The following is a 15,302-nucleotide window of genomic DNA, read 5'->3' as shown; positions in this document are numbered from 1 at the left end:
AGTTTGCCAAGGGAAGCAAGGGTGGCGATAGTAGAAGCTCTGACCACAATCTTTCAATACTCCTTGGATATGGGACTGGTGCCAGTGGACTGGAGGATTGCAAATGTTACACCCATGTTCAAAAAATGGAGAGAGGAATAAACCTGGTAACTACAGGCCAGTCAGTCTAACGTCAGTGGTGGGAAAACTACTAGCGCCCAATGTCAAGGACAAAATTAATTCTCACTTGGAGGAGCGTAGGTTAATAAGGGACAGCCAGCACAGGGATCGATATCAGGACTATTGCTTTTCTTGTTATATATAAATTACCTAATCTTGGGTATGGGGAGTACAATTTTGAAGTTTCAGGAAGATGTAAAATGTGGCAACGTAGTAACTAGTGAGCAGGATAGTAGCAGACTTCAAGAGGACATAGACAGACTGGTGAAATGGGCAGACACAATTTAATGCGGATAAGTGTGAAGTGATGCACTTTGGGAGAAACAACATGGAAAGGCAATATATTCTAAATGCCACTATTTTGAGGAGGTTTGCAAGAGCAGAGGGACCTGGGGGTGCATATTCACAAATCTGTGAACGTGGCAGGGCAAGTTGAGAAGGCAGTTAAGAAAGTGTATGGGATACTTGGATTTGTAAATAGGGACATTGAATACAAAAAAGGAAGTCATGCTAAACTATTACAAATCACTGGTTAGGCCTCAGCTGGAGCAGTGTGTAAAATTCTGGGCCCCACACTTTAAGAGGAATGTCTAGGTCTTAGAGAGGATACAGAGGCAGTTTACCAGGATGATCGATTTCAGTTATGTGGAGAGATTTGAGAAACTGGGATTGTTTTCCTTGGAGCAGAGAAGGTTAAGGGGAAACCTAATAAAGGTATTCAAAATTAGGAGAGATTTTGATAGTTTCTCCCTACTTGCTCAGTTTCTCCCTATTTGCTCTGTTTCCTCTGGCAAGTGGGTCAGTGATCAGAAGACAGATTTAAAATAATTGGCAAAAGAACTAGAGGGGAAATTAAGAGACTTTTTTTTTTATAAAAAGAGTTAAGATCTGGAACGCACTACCTGAAAGGGTGATGGAAGCAGATTCCATAGCAACTTTCAAAAGGCAACTGGACATGTAGTTGAAGAGGGCTATTTTGCAGGATTATGGGGGAAAGCTAGTGTGTGGGACTAAATTGGACAGCTCTTTGAAAGAGCTGACACAGGTATGATGGGCCAAATGGCCTCCTTCTGTGCTGCAAGATTCTTATTCCTATAGGATGGAGCATGGCTATGGTGGCGTCCATCATTCACTGTCTAGACTTACACGTGAAAAATAGCCAGAGAGTTACCGGAGTATTGCTAGCATCTGTGGAATTCGAACGGAAAACGCTGGGGGAGGGGAGAAAGAGAAATCCGACTGCTATGCACACAGAACACCTCATGAGTCCAGACAATACCAAGGAACTGCAAGAGTGAAGCACAATCTAAACCCACTCAATGTCACACGCTGCTCTACTCATCATTCCAGACATACAGTGAACTCAATTTAAACATTTATCAATGATTACAAAAAGTGCTGAAGTTACATTAAAGACCAAGAAGCTACTGGGGTCAGCAGAATAATTACCATATGATTCGCAGAAATGCATATAGAAATTGTGCAGTTCTCAGCCAGAATGAAAAGAGGAAACAATGGCACTGATGTTAGCCGTTATAAACTTTGTTTGCATTCTTCATAAGCTCATCTAGCTGACTCACCAAATTTAAGTAGGCTGTACCAGGCTTCCCATTCGCCAGTGATCCAAACGGCAATTAAATTCAAAATTCTGACCCACACAAGAATGCTCCCAGTTACTCCAGGCACTAAATATAGTGACTTCACATCCAGCAGTCTTTGGAGTAAAACCAGATGTTGGTCGGTAGATCAATCATCACACAATCCAAGGAGAAAGCGCCAGGCTATTGCTAGCTGACACACTGAGCACTGCTCCAGCTCCTGCCACAAATTTTGTTTTATCCACACAATAAAAACATTCCAAAGAGGAAGCAGTAATTTGCTGTTATGCAGAGATCATTAGTAGAATTCTATCACCAGGACATGTAACACTGCCTGCTGTGATTACACACAAATGAGAGTTTTGGGTGTTTGAAGCTTTGCCCCTTATCCACAGTGCAGGATGGTCATTAACTTTCAGCTAATGATCTCTCCAGAGCAATAAATGGCTGTACTTGGTTAAAAAGAAAACAGCTACTTTGACACTTGCTTTAACTAATGCCAATGCTACGGGACAGAAATGTTTCCACAGGAAAACAGACCATCCACAAATGACAAAATAACTCAAGTGTGCTTTCTCAGATAGAACTGAGAATACCTGCAATTAAATTTGAACGAAAACATTAAAGATTACTGAACAGCCTTTAGGGCTTTCAAAACCCAGTGGAATCTCATTATCCAAATCACCATTATCCCTACTTATCTACACCCCAGAGTTCAGCTCACATTTGCCAAATGATTAGTTTTTAATATTTTAACATTTTTTCTCATTATAGTCTGTTTATGTTTATATGAAAAGCTGTGTGTGTTTCCTCCTCCACCTAAATGTCCCCAAGTGCTTCACAAGCAATGCATTCCTTTTGAAAATGCAAACACTGTTGTTAAATAGCCAATCACCACAGGCAATTTGTGCACAGAGCGCCACAAACAATAATAAAAATGCTGGAAACACTCAGGTCAGGCAGCATCTGTAGAGGAGGAAAGTAGGGTTAACGTTTCAGGTCTATAACCTTTCGTCAAACAAATAAGCTGAATGATCAGTTAATCTGTTTTAGGGTGTTGGTTGAGGGAGGAATGTTGACGAACACAGAACTCCCTGCTCGTCTTTAAATAATGCCATTTAAGTGCAATATTTTATGTTCACCCGAGTTACCAGAGTAGGCAGACTCAGGTTAATGTCTAATCTGATAGATGGCACCTCGGAGCTAAGTTTCAGCCTTGAATAGGAGCTCTAGTTCTTGAACCTACAACCTTTGACTCGGGTGAGTGATACCAATTTAGAGGTGGTGGCGAGCTAGAACTGGGCGTCGTCAGCGTACATGTGGAACCTGACGCCATGTTGTAGCTGGTTTATACTATCTGACATCCTCGTGGAATTTTGTGTTCCTGCTGTGCCGTTCATGCTGCCATAGCGGAGATGTGGAATCTAGCAGCAACTTTTGACATGGGGAGGGCAACCGAGAGGCAGTTTGAAAATGATGGTAATGCACGCCATTGTCCAACTCAACAGAGACACAGGCTCAAACTTGGTATCTCCCTGATCTGTGGCTCAGCTGCTTACTAGGTAAACTCAGCCATTAGGGAGCTAATTTAACAGTCTAAAAGGAGAGAAATTCAGTGGGTTAGTGCCTTCCGTTAGCGCCCCGTAGCGCGATAACGGGGCGCTAATGACTTACCACCCAGACGCAGCAAGATGAACGACTCCCGCAAACTGCGGAGAGAGGTTTGCGGCGGTGGTAAGACTTTGCAATCCAATCTCCTTCGCCCGGAGATCGTGACGTCATTGCTGTGCACATTGCCCCGGACCCGAACTTCGGTTCTGCCCCCTGTAGCATTGCCAGGCAATGACACCGACAGCTGCAGGAGGCATTGATTGGGAGGCCGGGCGCTTCGGGGGTGAACAATAAAGGGGAGGTCGCCGAGGTAAGTACCTAAATTTGTGAAATGGTTTTGGTCAATTTTTTTTTTTTTACTTCTCCTGGGCCGCCATCGATTGGCCCAGCACTCTGCAGGAGTGCATGGGGCTGATCGAGCCGGATCACGGCCGCCGTCGGTGACCAGCTGACTGGTCCCAATGCAGAGCCTGCAGTGATGGTCCTTTCCTTTAACGGGAAGAGACGGAGCCTTGGAATGTGGCAGCGCTGCACAACTACCGTCCCGCCTGCGTCCTTTAGCGCTCCAGGAAGGAAGTGGAGCACTTGTTTTAGCGCTCCACTTCCTCCCCGGAGCACTAAACCCAATTTCGTGAAAGCTGGGAATCATTAGTGCCTGGCGCTAGGTTTCTCAGCTTTCAAAAGTTACCGCCCCCAAACGGGGCAATAATGAATTTCTCCCCCTTAATGTTCAAGAAATCTTCTCTTCTCCTTCTCATGTGCCAATAACTGAATTAAACCACCCCAAAAATCAATTTGTCTCATCAGTTCCTAGAGAGAACAGGGAGCTCGTCCTCCTTACTTCAAAGCAAAGATTCTTGGCAGAGAATGGCGTGCATCGCCATCATTTTCAAACTGCCTTTCGGTTGCCCTCCCCATGTCAAAAGTTGCTGCTAGATTCCACATTCCACCATGGCAGCATGAAAGGCACAGCAGGAAAATACAAAATTCCACAAAGGATGTCATCTATCTATATATATAAATCGGTACTTCTGTCTATCTGTCTGTCATCGCGTGTGCGTTGCAGGTATGCACTCGAAAGTTACAGGGCGTACCTACGCGCGCGTTACCTCCAAAGAAAGCTTACGCTTCCGAGACGGTTTTAAGCGTATTTACGTTTCGGCCGGGCTAAAATTGCGCCCGCGGTATCCCAAAAACCTTCAACATTCCGCTCATTAGCATCTCATTATCCGCTCATTAGCGACAGAGTGACCTCGAGCTCGACCAATCGTACGCCGGGTTGCTGGCGTGTGCCGCCGGGCCAATCGGTGCGCGTGTGGCCGGGCTTTATCGTTCTGAACCGAGGTGAGTCACCGCCATCTTGATTCCAAACTTTTCCTTTCTTTTTCCCGCTTTCTGCGTCTTAAAAAAAAACGTTGCTTTTAAAACACATATTGTTTTTTAAAAAAATGATTTAGAAAGTAATTAACTTATCTAATCTCATTAATTTTCCTACCTTTCCCCGTTTTTCCAGGTAGGCCTAGAAGCCTCGGCGTCTCCTCCGCACCCACGCCCGAGCTAGGCACCTCCAGGCCCCACTCGAAGGCTGGAGGGCCGAGCCTCAGCCCAGCGCCGCTAGGGTGCGCGCGCAGCAGGAGCTGAGACGTCTCTCTCTGCCGGGGCTTGCTGAGCGTCCAGCGTTACCCTGGCAACGGGCGCAATCGGCGGTCTTCACCTCGGGGGGAGGGGGCGGGCGGCCGCGACCCTCGGGGGGGGGGGGGGGGGGGGGCCGCGCGCGCAGCAGGAGCAGCTGAGATGCGGCGTCTCTCTCTCTCCTCCCCCCAGTCGCTCTCTCTCCTCCCCCCAGTCGCTCTCTCTCCTCCCCCCAGTCGCTCTCTCTCCTCCCCCCAGTCGCTCTCTCTCCTCCCCCCAGTCGCTCTCTCTCCTCCCCCCAGTCGCTCTCTCTCCTCCCCCCAGTCGCTCTCTCTCTCTTCCCCCCCAGTCGCTCTCTCTCTCTTCCCCCCCAGTCGCTCTCTCTCTTCCCCCCCAGTCGCTCTCTCTCTTCCCCCCAGTCGCTCTCTCTCTTCCCCCCCAGTCGCTCTCTCTCTTCCCCCCCCAGTCGCTCTCTCTCTTCCCCCCCAGTCGCTCTCTCTCTTCCCCCCCAGTCGCTCTCTCTCTTCCCCCCCAGTCGCTCTCTCTCTTCCCCCCCAGTCGCTCTCTCTCTTCCCCCCCAGTCGCTCTCTCTCTTCCCCCCCAGTCGCTCTCTCTCTTCCCCCCCAGTCGCTCTCTCTCTTCCCCCCCAGTCGCTCTCTCTCTTCCCCCCCAGTCGCTCTCTCTCTTCCCCCCCAGTCGCTCTCTCTCTTCCCCCCCAGTCGCTCTCTCTCTTCCCCCCCAGTCGCTCTCTCTCTTCCCCCCCAGTCGCTCTCTCTCTTCCCCCCCCAGTCGCTCTCTCTCTTCCCCCCCCAGTCGCTCTCTCTCTCTCTCTCTTCCCCCCAGTCGCTCTCTCTCTCTCTCTCTTCCAACAACAACATTCCCTCGAAAAAGCCTCGGCACCGCCGGGCACTTCAGCTAGTATAGTATAAACCGGCTACAACTGAAGCTAATGTTAACTGCACATAAGCTGGATTTGCATGCAAAAGAATTGCTTACAAAGTCCATTACTGATAGACTGGGACAGCTTGGGTTCTTGAACATAAAACCATGCACAAAATTTGTAGATTAATAAGAGTAATTAAACGTAATTGCTGCCACACCCAATCTGTAGCAGCAGAGCGCTATCTGGCAAACCCTCCAATTAAAATTGTTTGGGGAAAAAAAATCCTGTAAGAGTTAAACCAGCAATAGGTAACTGTTAATATCAAACTAAGAAGGGACCACACATGCAACAAGACATTACTTGTTTTAGTTCATCTCTTACAGCTAAACATCAAATAAAATTATTCAATAATGATTTTCTTATCACTTAAAACAGATGAATTCAAGTCATAACAAACAATACAATAGACTGTAGGAACTCCGGCACTTTAAAAAAAGAAATATCAGGAGAGTGACCCCCAATGTGTCATTTCGTCCTTTTAACATTTGCATCAGATGCCAGTCTCTACCATGCTAATGGGCCCAGTTACAGAACAGGGAGACACAAGTGAGGAGAAATGCAGCAGACCAACTTCATGTGCTTTGCTGGAAGAGAGTCTTAATTTAATAGCGTATTAGTTGATTTTTTTTGCGATCCTCCCAGCAGGTTCTGTAGTAGCCTGAACTCCCTGCTGTAAAAGCATCTTCCAGATACCAAAATTAAAGCTTTGCAGAACACCTCAGTTCAGTCTGTAAGCATCACCCCGGGCTTCTGGTTGCCTGTCACTTTAATTCTCCCACTCGGATCTCTCCGCCCTCGTCCTCTTACTGTTCCAACGAAGCGCAACGTAAGCTCAAGGAACAGCACCTCATCTTTCGATTAGGCACTTTACAGTCTTCTGAATTCAACATCGAGTTCAACAATCTCAGACCCTATTTTTTTTTGCCTTTTTCTCTCTCATGGCAGCTGTTGATGATTATGCCATTTACACCTCATCTTGAGTTTCTTAACTTGCACCATTACATCTCCTTTTTCCTTGCACCATTACATCTCCTTTTTCCTTGCACCATTACATCTCCTTTTTCCTTGCACCGTCATCCCTTGTCTTTTCATCTCTCCTGCCTTCCAGCCTATCACAGATCTTCCCTTTGTTCTTTCCTCCCCTCCTCCCTTTCCCTGCCTTACACTTGCTCAAAAATCTGTCTGGTACGTCTCGAACTTTCTCCAGTTCTGACGAAGGGTCATTGACCTGTAACGTTAACTGTTTCTCTCTCCACAATGCTGCCTGACCTGCTGAGTGTTTCCAGCATTTTCTGTTGTTATTTCAGATTTCCAGCATCCACAGTATTTGGCTATTGTAAAGCTATTCTACTGTGTGGCCAGACACAGAAGAGCAGCACATTTTTCATTATTTAAGAGTCAATATTGCAAATACACACTATCAGCACAGAATTTCACTCATCTGTTGTACGCATCAGGAAATTGCAGGCATGCTGCCCACAATTTTCCACACAATTAAAATTATTGTTCAGAAACCCATAGGCAGCATGCCCAAGATTTGCAGATATGGACAGCCAGCAGGCAAGTAACACATTCAGAAAATCAGCTCAAATGTCTCTTTATATCTTACCCTGAATGAAAGCACCCCAAGGCAGAATGGTTAAACTTAATTGAATTCAGAATTCGATGATAGGTTACTTCCTTCCCTTTCTCTTGTGGTGGCCTCTTTCTGTCAAATTGTTTCCATATTGCCTGCTGTACAAGATCTCCTCCAGTGGGGTTTGCAGTTACTAATTTGAGCTTTTAAAACTAGAATCCCTGGAAATATTATCTCCAGTGATCAAATTTAAAAAATCAGATACCCCAGAGAACATCTCTCCCAATGGGTGAGCACCTCATCAGACAGGGTATGATAGCAGTGATTATGTTACTGGACTAGTAATCTAGTGAACAGGACTATTAATCCACCATGCCAATTTGAGAATTTAAATTCAGTTTTCAAAAACTGAAATTAAAAAGCAGTCAGATTGTCAACGGTTTGTGAATGTTGTTTAGGAAACCTTTACCTAGTCTGGCTTATATGTGACTCAAGTCCCACAACATGGCTGATTGCTTTCAGGCATGGACTAGCCAGTCACTCGGTTGTATCAAAACACCTACCCAGTGGTTGAAGGCCCACCACCACCACCTCAGGGCAACTAGGGATGGGCATAAATGCCAGCCTTGCCCACATCCCAAAAATGAAAATATTAAAAATATCCCAGCCTTCACCCATATGGTGAGTAAGCATTGATACCACAACTTCAAATGGGCAAACATATCAGATCCCCCACATGGATGAGCAAAGATTCAGATACCCCAGGTGGGTGAACAAAGGATCAGGTACCCCAGCCCCTTCTGAAGAAATGTTGCCGGCTCTTCCTGTAGATGTTGACAGTCCCGCTGTTTTCCAGTCGGTGTACTGTTGCAGCAACTTGCTTTTTAACCTCCCTATAAAGGGGACGCTTTGGCGAGTCACATTACGAACCTGCACCCCATGAATGCCCAGTTGTGGGGAGGCGCTGCGCGAGGAGTTGCCCGGGCCCGACCTCCTGCCTGACGGGGTATTAGAGCGACGGCCTGCAGATGATTAAATAGCGATCCCAGTCAGCACAGCTTGAGTCTGGGGGGGGGGAGCGAACAGAGGGCTGCAACTTGTCCGGTTAACCGTCAACATCACCGCCTCCCCCCCCTCCCGAGCTGAACTGGGACCGACCTACCTGGCACTAGCAGCCTTGCTGTCTCCAAGTACTTCCTTCACCGTAGCGCGCTGTTCGCTAACGACTCGCCTTTTTCAAACATCGCGCCGCTGCGGACAGCTTCCAATCGCCGTCCGCTTTCCAGTGACCTCACTCTACCGCATGCGCACTGTGGGGCTGCGCCGATTTGGGAAATGGGTGCTGCCATACGACATTGCGATTGTTGATACGGGACCTGGGGGCCCAGTCTGAACACTGAACCCCCACTCCTCGGCCCCGGAGCCGCGCCTGGACACCCAATGCTGCGGACCCGAGAAAGGCATCTCCCGTTTTGTGCCTTCAGCTTTTGGATTTCCCCCTTCAGGCTCTGCTCATATATTTTTTGCTCCAGTACAATAAAGGCACGTTGGGTATGGCGACAGCATAAATTTACAACAGCGTGTAGCAACTTGTCTCCAAATGTATATATCAGGGTGTTCTTGAGGTGTCAGCTTTTTTTAATTTTCCAGTTTGCCAGCACCGGACTTACATAGAAATATTGTGAAAGTGGTGCAATTTGTATCCATGAAGGCCAAGAACAGCAATTATGGAGGGTTAGATGGAGAGGCTGGGGTTGTTCTCATTCGAGCAGAGAAGGTTGAGAGGAGATTTGATAAAGGTATTCAAAATCATAAGGGGTCTAGACAGAGTAGATAGAGAGAAACTGTTGTACAGGGCTTTGGTGAGACCACACCTTGAGTATTGTGTGCAGTTTTGGTCGCCTTATCTGAGGAAGGATGTTCTTGCCATGGAGGGAGTGCAGCAAAGATTCACCAGACTAATACCTGGGATGGCAGGAATGACGTATGAGGAGAGATTGGGTCGATTGGGCTTACACTCGCTGGAGTTTAGAAGAAAGAGGGGATCTCATTGAAACTTATAAAATTCTAACAGGACTAGACAGACTGGATGCAGGAAGGATGTTCCCGATGGCGGGGGAGTCCAGAACCAGGGGTCACAGTCTAAGGATAAGGGGTAAGCCATTTAGGACAGAGATGAGGAGGAATTTCTTCACCCAGAGAGTGGTGAACCTGTGGAATTCTCTACCACAGAAAGCAGTGGAGGCCAATTCATTAAATATATTCAAGAAGGAGTTGGATATATTTCTTAAGGCTAAAGGGATCAAAGGATATGGGGAGAAGGTAGGGACAGGGTACTGAATTTGGATGATCAGCCATGATCTCATTGAATGGCCTACTCCTATCTTCTATATTTCTATGTTTCCATTGGCGGAAGGGTCGAGAACCAGAGGACACAGATTTAAGGTAATTGGCAGAAGATCCAAAGGAATAACTTTTTATGCAGCGAGTGGTTAGGATCTGGAATGCACTGCCTGAAAGGGTGGTGGAGGCAGATTCAATCGTGGCTTTCAAAGGGGAATTAGATAAGTACCTAAGAGAAATAAAATCAGGGCTACGGAGAAAGGGCAGGGGAGTGGGACTAGCTGAAGTGCTCTTGCAGAGAGCTGGCCAGGGCTCGACGGGCCGAATGGCCTCCTTCTGTGCTGTAACCATTCTATGATTCTAACTGGCACATCTACAGGCAGGAGTAATCATGTGATAAATGTAGTGCTGATTACTCTGCATCAAACCCTATCCTGAGAGATATTATAAACTTCTACAAAATAATGCTTAAAATAAATAATAAAATACACATTATGCTTTTTTTTTTACACTAGTGTTAAGATCCAGAAAAGCCCTTCAACAACATTCACTGCTGCATTTAATAAACCTAAGAAATCACACAACACCAGGTTATAGTCCAACAGCTTTATTTGAAATCACAAGCTTTCGGAGCGCTGCTCCTTCGTCAGGTGAAGTGGAGAGATGCATAAAAACACAGCTTATATAGTCAGAGAATAATGTCATGTTTACAGGTAATCTCTCTAACTGCCATTTATCACACCTTGGCAGAGAGATAATCACAGCAATCAAAGGTGTAAATGGTGTCCAAACAGGTCAGTCAGGAAAACATTACATCAAAGAGCAATGAGGTGGGGTCACAAGGGGTCAAATGTTGCAGATGCTGGGGTCTGTATGAAAAACAGACAAAAAACATTTTTTTTGCTGGAAATCACAGCAGGTCCGGCCGCATCTGTGTGGTGAGAACAAGCCAACGATGACTCGAGTCTGGATGACCCTACGTCAGGCGCGGTTACATGTAGCGTGACATGAACCCAAGATCCCAGTTCAGGCCGTCCTCATGGGTGCGGAACTTGGCTATCAGTTTCTGCTGTACGATTTTGCGTTGTGTGTCTCGAAGGCCGCCTTGGAGAATGCTTACCCGAAGATCGGAGGCTGAATGTCCTTGACTGCTGAAGTGTTCCCCGACTGGGAGGGGACACTCCTGCCTGGCGATTGTTGCGCGGTGTCCGTTCATCCGTTGTCGCAGTGTCTGCATGGTCTCGCCGATGTACCATGCTCCGGGGCATCCTTTCCTGCAACGTATGAGGTAGACAACGTTGTCCGAGTCACATGAGTATGTACCATGTACCTGGTGGGTGGTGTCCTCACGTGTGATGATGGTATCTGTGTTGATGATCTGGCATGTCTTGCAGAGGTTGCTGTGGCAGGGTTGTGTGGCATCGTGGTCGCTGTTCTCCTGAAAGCTGGGTAATTTGCTGCGAACAATGGTCTGTTTGAGGTTAGGCGGCTGTTTGAAGGCGAGTAGTGGAGGCGTGGGGATGGCCTTAGCGAGATGTTCGTCGTCATCGATGACATGTTGAAGGCTGCGAAGAACATGGCATAGTTTCTCCGCTCCGGGGAAGTACTGGACGACGAAGGGTACTCTGTTGGTTGTGTCCCGTGTTTGTCTTCTGAGGAGGTGTTAAAAGTAATTTGAAAGCAGAAACAAATGTTATAATAAAAATTATTCAAAGCTAGCAATCGCAGGTGGTTAAAGTTATTTTATATTTTATATTAATTAATTAATTAATATATACAATAAAAAAACAAATGTAAGAAAATTAACAACTGGAGAATGCGGGCATCGATCCCGCTACCTCTCGCATGCTAAGCGAGCGCTCTACCATTTGAGCTAATTCCCCGTCGAGTACAATTTTGTCCGCTACTCCCTTTGGAATAGTATTAGTTTCCATGACGTCGACTTTCATTCTATTTCCGCCTTGCGTTGACGCAGCTTGTTGACTGACAGCGAGCGGAGACAAAGACAGCCGCGCGCCTCCGGCAACGCTGCCCGCGTAAACCAATCAGAGCTGGAACTATAGCAAAATACTGCAGATGTTGGAAATCCGAAATAACAACAGAAAATGCTGGAAAAACTCAGCAAGTCAGGCAACATCCGTGGAGAGAAATTTGAGTTGACGTTTCGGGCTGGAACTAGGCGGGGGGGGGGGGGAGTCATCAATACAGCGATCTTCCTGATTGGTGTACCTTGTTGTCACTCACTACAAACACACCGGACGGTCTTGACGTAAGGCTGCAGCACTTAAAGGCTGAGTTCAGAAGATAGAAATAGTTGTATCATAAAAGGAGAGCAGCTATTTCAATACCTGCACACACACATGTGATTAAACATGTAGGAGTACATGATAAATGTAGTGTTACTTTACAAATTTAGCTGTAGATCAAGTATTTAGACATTAAATTATGCTATTACCTGGTAGAAAATGTACCTCTTTCTGTCCATGAATTGCAATTTATTTTACTGCAGAATTATGAACTCTTGGAGATAAAATACAGACCTATCAAGTCATACCTATTTGGAGTAAAACTAACCGCCTTCCATTTTAAAAAATGACTAATTTTGGTGTTTCTCACTCTTAAGAAAGCTTTTTTAAATAAATGTATTATCTGTCCCTCCTAAATCCAAATCTTTTATAAATTGGGAGGTCGTGGTGTGCATGTAGGGTACAGGAACATTTTTAACATGTTCATGAAAGGCTCAAATTTCCCAGGAGCCAATCAACAAAAAACATAAGAACATAAGAAATAGGAAGCAGGAGTAGGCCAATTGGCCCCTCGAGCCTGCTCCGCCATTCAAATAAGATCATGGCTGATCTGATCCTAACCGCCAATCCACTATCACAGAACCATCTCCTGAATCTAACAGAATTAGACACACGAAATAGGAGCAGGATCAGGCTACACGGCCCCTGGGCCCGCTCCGCTACCCACAGGGCCATGACCGATCCGAACCTAGACTCATGTCCAAATTCCTGCCCGCTTCACCCGTAATCCTTAATTCCCTTTACTTCTAGGAAACTGTCTATTTCTGTTTTAAAATATTCCATGGACGTACCACCCTCTGGAGTGAAGTAGTTCCTCCTCATCTCAGTTTTGAAAGAGCAGCCCCTTATTCTAAGACTATGCCCCCCTAGTTCTAGTTTCACCCATCATCGGGAACATCTTCCCTGCATCCACCCGATCCGACCCCTTCACAATCTTATATGTTTCAATAAGATCGCCTCTCATTCTTCTGAACTCCAATGAGTAGAGTCCCAATCTACTCAACCTCTCCTCATATGTCCATCCCCTCATCCCCGGGATTAACCGAGTGAACCTTCTTTGTACTGACTCGAGAGCAAGTATGTCCTTTCTTAAGTATGGACACCAAAAACTGTACGCAGTATTCCAGGTGCGGCACTCACCAATACCTTGTACAACTGAAGCAATACCTCCCTATTTTTATATTCTATCCCCCTAGCAATGAAAAGCCAACATTCCATTGGCCTTCTTAATCACTTTGCTGCACCTGCATACTAACCCTTCTGACGTTTCGTTCACACAGGACCCCGAGATCCCTTTGTACTTTCAGTACTTTCCAGTTTCTTGCCATTAAGATAATAACTTGCTCTACGATTTTTCCTGCCAAAGTGCATAACCTCACACTTTCCAGTATTGTATTCCATCTACCAAATCTCTGCACACTTACTTAGCCTGTCGATGTCCCCTTGCAGGTTTTTTATGTCCTCCTCACTCACCACTTTCCCTCCCATCTTAGTATCATCTGCAAACTTTGATATGTTACACTCGGTCCCCTCCTCCAAATCGTTAATATAGATTGTAAAGAGTTGGGGACCCAGCACTGACCCCTGCGGAACACCACTAGTTACTGATTGCCAGTCTGAGAATGAACCATTTATCCCAACGCTCTGCCTTCTGTTAGATAGCCAATCCTCTATCCATGCCAGAATATTACCCCCAATCCCGTGATTTTTTATCTTAAGCAATAATCTTTTGTGTGGCACCTTGTCAAATGCCTTTTGGAAGTCTAAATACACTACGTCCACTGGTTCCCATTTATCCACCCTATACGTTACTTCCTCAAAGAACTCCAGCAAATTTGTCAAACATGACTTCCCCTTCATAAAACCATGCTGACTTTGTCCTATTAAATTATGATTATCCAAATGTCCTGTTACTGTCTCCTTAATAATGGACTCCAAAATTTTACCTACCACAGATGTTAGGCTAACCGGTCTATAGTTTCCAGCCTTCTGTCTACTGCCCTTTTTAAATAAGGGTGTTACATTAGCAGTTTTCCAGTCTGCCGGGACCTTTGCCGAGTCCAGGGAGTTTTGGAAAATTATTACCAATGCATCCACAATCCCTACTGCCACTTCCCTCAAGACCCTAGGATGTAAGCCATCAAGTCCAGGTGATTTATCCGCCTTGAGTCCCATTATTTTACCGAGTACCACTTCCTTAGTGATTTTTGATTGTGTTTAGCTCCTCCCCCCCTTTAGCCCCCTGTTTGTCCAGTGTTGGGATATTCTTAGTGTCTTCTACTGCAAAGACTGATGTAAAATATTCATTCAGTGTTTTTGTGCCATCTCCATATTTCCCACCATTAATTTCCCGGTCTCATCCTCTAAGGGACCAACATTTACTTTAGCCACCCTTTTTCTTTTTATATAACTATAAAAACTCTTACTATCTGTTTTTTATATTTTTTGCTAATTTACTTTCATAATCTATCTTCCTCTTTCTTAATCAATCTTTTTGTTATTTTTTGCTGTCTTTTAAAGTTTTCCCAATCCTCTATCCTCCCACTAGATTTTGGCTACCTTATATGCCCTTGTTTTATAGTCGAATACTATCCTTAATTTCTTTACTTAGCCACAGATGGCTGTCTTTTCTTTTACACCCTTTTCTTCTCAGTGGAATATATTTTTTTTGGAAGTTGTAAAATAACTCCTTGAATGTACACCACTGATCATGTATCGTCTTACCCTTTAATCTATTTTCCCAATCCACTCTACTCAATTCCACTCTCATACCTTCATAGTCTCCTTTATTCAAGCTTAGCACGCTTGTTTGAGATCCAACCTTCTCACCCCCTAATTGAATATGGAATTCAACCATGTTATGGTCACTCATTCCAAGGGGATCCTTTACTAGGACATTTTTAATTAATCCCGTCTCGTTACACAGGACCAGATCTAAGGTTGCTTGCCCCCTGGTCGGTTCAGTTACATACTGCTCAAGAAACCCATCCCTAATACACTCAATGAACTCATCCTCAAGGCTGCTCTGCCCAATTTGATTTGTCCAATTAATATGATAGTTGAAATCCCCCATAATTATAGATGTTCCCTTATTACAAGCCTCAACTATTTCCTGATTGATACTCCGTCCAACA

The 15,302-nt window shown here is 45.5% G+C and overlaps 1 protein-coding gene and 1 non-coding gene across 3 annotated transcripts in view; both read right to left on the bottom strand.

Annotated features, from left to right (window-relative positions):
* The window catches only part of kif20a (kinesin family member 20A), a 58,954-nt gene extending 50,165 nt beyond the window's left edge, over positions 1-8,789 (bottom strand). Inside the window, exon 1 of one of the 2 annotated variants that reach the window (XM_085995190.1) lies at positions 8,682-8,789. The gene's annotated coding sequence lies outside the window, so the exon portion shown is untranslated. The remainder of the gene's footprint in view (positions 1-8,681) is intronic. The other variant, XM_085995189.1, reaches the window with a different exon arrangement.
* Positions 8,790-11,672: 2,883 nt separating this feature from the next.
* Positions 11,673-11,745, bottom strand: trnaa-agc (transfer RNA alanine (anticodon AGC)). The gene has a single exon. It is a non-coding gene; the product is annotated as a tRNA-Ala (tRNA).
* Between the last annotated feature and the right edge of the window lie 3,557 nt (positions 11,746-15,302).

The sequence above is a fragment of the Somniosus microcephalus genome, chromosome 8 (assembly GCF_052327205.1).
Source record: "Somniosus microcephalus isolate GS21.2 chromosome 8, FLI_Smic_1.0, whole genome shotgun sequence".
Classification (NCBI taxonomy): domain Eukaryota; kingdom Metazoa; phylum Chordata; class Chondrichthyes; order Squaliformes; family Somniosidae; genus Somniosus; species Somniosus microcephalus.
This window is presented reverse-complemented; position numbering and strand designations above follow the sequence as displayed.